Source organism: Gossypium hirsutum, chromosome A08, assembly GCF_007990345.1.
Source record: "Gossypium hirsutum isolate 1008001.06 chromosome A08, Gossypium_hirsutum_v2.1, whole genome shotgun sequence".
In the NCBI taxonomy this organism is placed as follows: Eukaryota; Viridiplantae; Streptophyta; class Magnoliopsida; order Malvales; family Malvaceae; genus Gossypium; species Gossypium hirsutum.
Window position 1 is genome coordinate 19,983,509 of NC_053431.1, and position 7,491 is coordinate 19,990,999.

At 35.8% G+C, this 7,491-nt stretch overlaps 1 non-coding gene across 1 annotated transcript; it reads right to left on the reverse strand.

Annotated features, from left to right (window-relative positions):
- Window positions 1-2,043: 2,043 nt before the first annotated feature.
- On the reverse strand, window positions 2,044-2,151 carry LOC121205252 (small nucleolar RNA R71). Its single transcript, XR_005900337.1, has one exon. It is a non-coding gene; the product is annotated as a small nucleolar RNA R71 (small nucleolar RNA).
- Between the last annotated feature and the right edge of the window lie 5,340 nt (window positions 2,152-7,491).

A 7,491-nucleotide genomic window follows, 5' to 3' on the forward strand; every position in this document is an offset into this window, starting at 1 on the left:
TCACTTTAAGGCTGTCATAGTGTGTTTTGGACATACGGCCGTGTCTGCCCTGTACTCTATTTTAGTACAAATGGGCAGAGAGTTACACAGTTTGCACCCATGGCCATGTCCCTAGTCTGTATGGGCGTGTGCCTCAATCACACGACTGCATGCCCCTCTTCACATGGAATTTTGATCTCCCACACGACCTAGGCATTTCCACACATCTAGAGCACACGGCGTGTGGTTCTAAGGCACTTATTTTGGTTCTGCGTGTGTTTCAGATCTAAAATTGTGTCTGTGTGCTTCAACCCTTAACTAAACTTTAGTAAGGGTAGTATGTGTGCTTCAACCCTTGACTAAGCTTTAGTAAGGATAGTTAAGACTCTGATTTGTGCTGTGGCTTAAGTGTTAAGTGTAATTGTTGTGTAAGATGTTTGGTTCTGAATTTGATCTATGGGTTGTGTATTTATATTTGATCTATTTGACTGTTTGATAAAGTGTCACTGTTTTGTGAGATTGTGTGCATGCATACACTAGCATAAAGTAAGTTTTGGGTGGGATTGCGAAGAGAAGGGAGTCTAATTCTGATCTGATCTGATCTGACAGTTTCACTGTAACATATTCGTACAGCGATTTATCGCACGGTACTACATGTACATCGACTTCGCTACGTACTGTTATCTGATCTGGCAGTTTAAAACTGCAGCGTGTCTGTATAGCGAAATGCCGCATTGCACTGTACAGCACTTACGCCAGCTTTTCTGCGTATTGATATCTGAGTGGCTTAGTCCACATGTATTGCGTGTAGGGTTGGATGGGCCCTCGAGGTCTTGTGTGGTGTGTTTTAGTTGGATGAGCTTAAATAGCTCTTATGGGGTGTAATCGGGGGACGGAGAGGTGTGCTAGCTGAATGGCTGGGTTCTATTTGATTGCATTACATACGCATCTATTTGTGTGTTTTGAGTGTTAGACTATTTGACTGTACTCTAATCGTTTGTGTGTGAATTTGTGTGCTTGAGTGACATGTTCTGTTGGGGAACTAGTTCCAGGTTTTATTTCTGTCTCTGTAAATATCCGTAAGTCTGTTGAATTAAATTATGTGATTCTTATTTTGTCTTGATTCGAACTGACATTGAGCTCATGAAGCTCAACCCCTCTTAATGTTTCTCCTTTTAGGTACCTTTTCTGAATTCTGACGCTGGGCTTGGTATATGGAGGTCTCGGACAGTCTCGGAGAAAAATAAAATTATCAGTGTGTATTTCCAGTTTCTATTTGTTATTCGGTTGTTGGATTGTAAGATTTTATAAAACTGTGGTACAATATCCGTTTCAAATTTTTATTCGTTCATTTAATTCCAGTTTTATAATAAATTTAACTGTATTTTTGCTGATTGATTTTAAATGATTAAATGTTTCGGTTTGACGTGATAACTTATTTGTAAAAAAATTTACTTACGATCACTTCGATGATTAATGTAACATCCGAGATTCGGCCTAAACTTCTAGGCTGGGTCTAGGGTGTTACATCAGATCCATTACTTTTTTATAGTGAGATCGACAAGATTGCTTGTAGAAATTGCAGAGAGGTTAGAAAAGAAAGGCAAAGTCAATAGAATTTAGTAAATGATCAAGAGGAAAAAGATATTACTATGGTGATGGGTGATAATCAAAATAATCAGCTACCTCCTACATGTCCTGCCCCTCGGACTATGTATGATTATGCTAAGCCCACTCTGATTGGGGTTGAATCGAGTATTGTTAGACCGACTATTAATGTAAACAATTTTGAGCTAAAGTCAAACACAATTGAGATGGTACAATAGTATCAGTTTGATGTTTGCAAGATGAAGATCCAAATACTCATTTGGCTAACTTTCTAGAGATTTGTGACACTTTCAAGATCATTGGCGTTATTGACAATGCCATATGCTTACAATTGTTTCCATTTTCATTGAGAAACAAGGCAAAAGAGTGGTTGAATTCATTTCCACGAGGTTCTATCACGACTTGGGATCAGATGACCGAGAAGTTTATATTGAAGTGCTTTCCACGGGCTAAAACAGCTAAGTTGAGAGACATCTCTTCTCTTGCTCAAATTGATTTCGAGACATTATATGATGCATGAGAGAGATTTAAAGATCTTTTGAAAAGTTGTCCTCATCATGGATTACCTTTGTGGTTGCAAGTTCAAACCTTCTACAATGGTTTGAATCCCTCGACTAGGTGACTAATTGATGCAGTAACTAGTGGAACACTAAATAAAAACATCCAAGGCAACTCAAGAGTTTATTGAGGAGAAGACACTAAATAACTATCAGTGGCAAGTCATGAGAATGAAAACAATTAAAGTAGCTGGTGTTTTTCATATTGATGTAGTTTCTATGTTAGCAAATCAAGTTGAAGCTCTTGGTAAGAAAATTGATGGTTTGAATTTTTCTAAGCAGGTGAATCTGATAAGGAAATATGATGTAAATGGAGAGGGGATGAACAATCTAGAATGTTTACTTTTCAGTCCTAGTATAGAGTATGAGCAAGTCAACTTTATGGGTAATAATTCTAAATCTAGAATAACCCCTATAGTAATAACTATAATGCAGGTTGGACGAACCATCCAAATTTCTCTTGGGGTGGTCAATGAAATCAAAGGTCACAACCCCCTTCGGGTTTTCAGCAACCTTATCAGCAAGAGAAAAAACCAAACCTTGAAGAGTTGTTGGCTAAATTTATTTTGGTGTTAGAAACTAGATTTCATAACACTGAAACAACACTGAAAAATTAACAAGCATCGTTTCATAGACTTGAAAATCAAATTGGACAACTTACCAAACTTATTTCGGAAAGACCACAAGGGAGCTTACCTAGCAACACTGAAACTAACCCAATGGAGCAAGTCTATGCAATCACTGTTCAGAACGTAGAAAGTTTAGTTAAGCCTAAAAAGAAATTGAAGCTAGAAGCTGGTGTGAAAAATGATGAGGTTGGGGAGAGTAAAAAAGAGGATAAACTAGTGGTTAAAGAATATAAACCTTGAATATCATATCTAGCAGTATTGAAGAGAGACCACATAAAAGAATAATATGGTAAATTTCATGAACTCTTAAAAAATTGTACAATAACTTACCGTTTGTTGAAGCCTTTTTGCTTATGTCAAAGTATGTAATTTTTTTAAAGAAGCTGTTAACAAATAAAAGGAAGTTAGACGACTTGTCAACTATAGAGCTCAATGTAGTTTGCTCGGCCATTCTCCAAAACAAATTACCCAACAAACTTAAAGATCTAGAGATTTTTACTATTCATTGTCTCATTGGTAGTTTAAATGTTGAAAAAGTTTTGCCTAATTTGGGAGCTAGTATAAATGTTATGCCATAAAAGATGTTCAAACAACTTGGTCTTGGGGAACCCAAACCCACTAGGATGAGTATTCAATTAGCGGATAGATCAATTAGATATCCTAAGGGTATTATTAAGGATGTACTAGGCATGGATGAGGATATTGAGATACCTATTATCTTAAGTCGACCCTTTTTAGCCACTGCTAGAAATTTTATTGATGTTGGTACTAGTGAACTTGTGCTTCGTGTAGGTGATGAAAAGATTACTCTTCAAGCACGTGATTTTGTGAGAGTCCCTAATGAGCGGGATGATACTAATTGTTCTGTTAATGTTAGTAATCATGTGTCTTAACGTTCTTTGTAGGAAATCTCTCACGAAAATGTGTTGGAGCCATATTTTATTCAAAGTGAAAGAACTCAAGCGACAAGTGAAGAGCCAATGGTGCAGCTCGACGAACTAGAATGAATAGCAAACAAAGGTTGATAAGAAACTGAAAAAGCAAAAGGAAGTAACAAAGCAATGCCATGATGTGCATGTAAAGAGAATGAACCAATTCAAAATTGGGGACAAAGTACTGTTAGACAAATCAGATCCATGGATATTTCCTTCAGAGTTTAAGTAAAGACGGTCTGACCCATTTGTGGTAAAAATCGTATTTCCATACGGAACCGTTGAGGTGTCACACCCTAATTACGACACATTCAAGGTAAACAATCATCATCTCAAACTTATTTTGAATTTATAACGAGAGAGAAGAGCTTCAACTCCAAGATCCACCTTAACCATGAGCTTAAAAAGGAAAATTGAGCTTAGACTCTAAATAAGTGCTTCTCGGAAGGCATCTTGCGTGTTTTTATTATTTATTTATTTATTTTAATTTCATGTTATTTTTTAATGAAAAAATTGTAAAAAAAAATTTAGTACATTAATTTTTATTACCTTAAAAATTGAAAACAAATTGAAAAAAAAAGTGGTCCACATGGTCTGGGGTGATCTACACTGCTGTGTGCATACTGGAGCTAATTTTTTTCAATTTTAATTTGACCCACATAAGCATAGAGAGTTATATGACTTGGGCACATGACTGTGTGGGACACACAACCTGGGCACTTGGCTATGTGGGACACACGGCCTGGACACACAGCCGTGTGGGACGTACGACCTGGACACATGACCGTGTGGGATGCACGGCCTGGACACATGATCATGTGGTAGACTATGTGACTCACACGGGCTCCCACATGAGCGTGGAAGAAGCGAAAAAACATCGCACACTGTAGTGTGTGACACATGGGCGTGTTCTAGATCGTATGGTTATTGGGCTTATATTTATCTATTTTTCAATCACACATGATCTAGGTGATTCCACATGGCCTAACCACAACACGGCCTGGCCACACGGTTATGTGGCTCACATGGCCTGGCACATGGCCATGTAACTTTTTTCCTTTTAAAGCTTTTTTTTCTTTTTTTTTTTTGTTTCCTTCCTACCCTAACCAAAGTTATTTCATTTAGTTTTATATTTTTTTAATTTTTACTTTTACTTTTACTTTTGTTTTTGTTTTTGTTTTTTATTTTTGTTTTTGTTTTTACTTTTGTTTTGTTTTTGTTTTTGTTTTTTCTTTTTTTTATATATTATTATGCACTGTACTTTTATTGTTTTGTTAATTATTTTTCTATTTTGTTATCTCTTTATCTTCTTATTCATTTTTGTCTATTTTCTTATTAGTTTACTTAGAAACATGTAGTTCATTTATAATCGTTCACAATTCTAGTTTTCAATATTCTGACAAATTCATTTATATTTAGTGCAGTTTCAGTCCTCTTCCTCTTTATGATATTGTACTTATTCTGTGATTTTAATTGTTTGTACATTGAGGGCAAGGCACATCTTAAGTCTGGGGAGGATTTTATATGTTTATGCGTTATAGCCCCTGAATTATTGTTTGTGTTTAAATGATTTTTTCGAACCTAACATTGCAATAATTTCTTTTAATTTGGAAATTTTATTGATTCAGTTTTGGAATAATTTGTGGATTTTTGTGCATTATGTGATTTATACGTTAAGACTCGAGAGAGTCAAGCATGATAAGTTATTTTTTCAGAAATTATTATTTTAGGTTGTCTCCCTAAACTAAAAAATTATTTTAAAATTTTAAATTTTCAAGTTTGACATCAGAACCATAATTTTTTGTGAGCTTTTGAGCCTATAGAACATATATTTTATTTCATGCTCATTTTATTTTTGGTTGAGAGTGTGTCAACTTGATTTGTTATTCTAGAACTTACTTTGATTATGCATGTCAAGACCAAATTATTGATTTAGTATACTGAGATGATTGAGGCACTTAGGATTTAACCCGTAAAAAGCTTATCTATTGTATTAACTCTTAGTGAAACCCTTTCATCTTAACACATTTTTTCCTAACCCATAACCCATATGTATGTTGTAAAATTATCCTTGTTATTGACTCTCTTTCTATCGAGATTTTATTTGGTTAGTTGTCTAACTATGTTTTTTTTTCTGAATTGTTGAATTTTATTCTTGTTCTAAAAAATTAAAAAAATGAAAAGAAGAAAAAATATATTTAGTTGAGCTTGAATTGTTAGTTACATATTCTATTGAAAAGCTCGTTTCTATTCTTGATTAGTCTTGTTGATGTTAATTATGTTAATTCAGCAACTGATTGTTTTTCTAGTTTAGTAACTTATCAACTCGATCTCAATTTTAATAGACTTTTCTGACATTTTCCATACCCTTTGTAATAGCCAAAATTTGACCGGGCTGTAAACCAAATAAATAAATAAATAAATAATTGTTTTTAAACAGTCCATATAACAGTCCATTTACATTGGCCCACTAACCTGTAAACCCAAAACCAATTGGCCTAAACCTTATGCGTGGTTACAACTCAGCAGACCCAAACCTGTTACATTACTAGCCCATTTCTAAAATCATACTCTTAGGACCCATTACAACAGACCCAAATGGACCCAAGGCTAAAGTGGCCTAATTGGCCCAAACCGTTACACTGAGGCAGGAAACCCTAGGGTTTCTGCCTCTCTTTCTCCTCGCGCTGCAAACAGAAGGCTCCAGAAGCCAAGCCTCATGACCCTTCGGTTTCTGCCGTTCCAGCTACCCCCATCAAGACCACGATTCCAGGCTCCAAATCACGCTGAGATCAACGTCACCAGTGGACCATTGTCAAGCCTTTGCCACCGCCGAATTTCTCGCGAATACCTGCAAAACAAGACAAAAAGCACGAAACAGAAAAGGAAACCGAATAGTAGTGAATAAATACCAATAAGGAAAGAAATCAAAGATTTCTTTCCTAAACATGTATAGTCTAAAGGCTATAAAGCCTTTCCTCCGATTTGTGAAAGGACTTACGTTCAAAAATATACAGAGAGAATCAATAAAAAATTTACAGATTCAGTAAAAGAATTTGCTTTCGCACACATATACACAGCAAACGTCTCAATCGATTGAATACACAAAGGTGAAAATTTTTTTATATGTACATATATATATATATTGCAAATAATGAAAGGAAAAGCAATACCTTTAATCGCCCAGAAAGGACGAGGGTTTTTGCCCTCTGATCACCGTGCACGGAGGCCCTCGAGGTGGCGCGTGGGCACGTGACGACTAAGAATAGGGGCGCAATAAGGCTCTAAGGCCGACCCCAAATCCTCCCACAGAGGATTTCTCTGAGTTTTTTTATAAAAACCAGACTTCCAAATGATTTTTTTGGTCGAAAGTTGGCTTATATAGCCCAAGAAAAACGGCACCGTTTTAACTTAATCCGATAAGCTTAAAACGACGGCGTTTTAGGGCCCCAGGATCCGCGCGTTGACCCGATTACCCGGGGAGGATCCGCGTGTTTTTGGAATTGGGTTAATTACCCAATCGATCCTTTCACTTTTTTTTATAATTAAGTTTTATGTTATTTATGATTTAACCCTAATATCTTGTCTTAATTGTGATTTAATCCCTGAAGTAACTGCGTTAAGTCTAAGTTTAAAACGCAGTCGTTTTGTGAATAGGGAAATTTTCCCAATGAGTCCCTTTTGTTTTGCGCGCATTTTAATTAAGGCCTTAATTTAGTTTTATTTCTTTTAAATTCGCCCTATAATTTTGCTGAACTTTAAATTTAGCCCTATATTTATTTTTTT